This window comes from Triticum dicoccoides, chromosome 6A (genome assembly GCF_002162155.2).
Source record: "Triticum dicoccoides isolate Atlit2015 ecotype Zavitan chromosome 6A, WEW_v2.0, whole genome shotgun sequence".
In the NCBI taxonomy this organism is placed as follows: domain Eukaryota; kingdom Viridiplantae; phylum Streptophyta; class Magnoliopsida; order Poales; family Poaceae; genus Triticum; species Triticum dicoccoides.
In genome coordinates this window covers 533,933,629-533,934,786 of record NC_041390.1, presented here as the reverse complement: position 1 = coordinate 533,934,786, position 1,158 = coordinate 533,933,629, and positions in this window count along the sequence as shown.

The following is a 1,158-nucleotide window of genomic DNA, read 5'->3' as shown; positions in this document are numbered from 1 at the left end:
CAAAGCAAGTTTTTGAAGTAAGACAATGTATGAAGAACAATCACTCAACATAATAAAGAGTAAACTAAATTGAACGGAGAGACAACCTAGAGAAACAACTAGATAAACAAAAGTAAATCTAAGTAGCAGTGCAGATGAAAGTAAACATAGCATAGGCAGCGGAATAACTAAGTACTCGAAAACATCTTTGCAACATTCACATAGAAAGAAGACGGGGAGATGATCATCGAGCTGATGTGAATTACAAAATAAATGAGTTCAAGAAAGTAAAAACCCATATCTTGACGAAGACAAAGATTCGTTCAATCGGTTCAAGTTGCTGGCACAACTCTGTCTGGTTGGAGGAGCCGAGATTTAACTCAGAAGGCAAGGCCTTCACCCTATTCTCCCCGAGCTAAAGTCACTTATACTTCGCCCAAATCACTCGTGGTAGATTTTGAGGTAAATCTTTGGGACCTTCACAAACTTGTTCTTCGACCGCGCACAATTACTCTCGGAGGCTCCCAACAGACACCTAACCGTCTAGTGGATGCACAGTCCAAAAGAGTAACAGGTTTAGTTAAGTTTCGACTAGTTCTTCAGTGATGCTCAATCACTTAGCAGGTTTTAGGCTCTGGGATTTCTTCTCTTAGGATCCTCTCAATCTCTTTCGGTAGGAGGGGTTGCTCTGACAAGCTCTTATCAGTTCTCTCATGGAGCAGCCAACATCTAAGGTTGAAGTGGCTGGCTATTTATAGCTGAAACAATCTCGAGGTGCGAAATGACCAATAGGGGCACTGAACACCTAGCGAACAACCGACATGTGGCACAATGGTCGAATTTCAGACGCGGCCTACGACTTACTTGCGGAACAAGTTAAGTCGACTTAACTGCACCTGATTCTTCTTCTGAGTCCCGAAGAACATCGTCTCGGACTCGGAGAAAAAATCACAACGCATGAAGAGATTTCCAAGTCTTTGCTCTAATATATAGGTTTCGGATTGAGCATACATCGAAGACCTAAATCTCAACTTTCAGTTAGATCCTCCTTAATAGTACGATGTGCATTATGGCTCAAATAGAGAAAAACTAAAACTAGAAAATAAAAGTCTTCACTACACTTCATATTCCTATCTGCGAGCTGAATGTTCCTCGAGCATGCAATCCGAAAGTATTCAT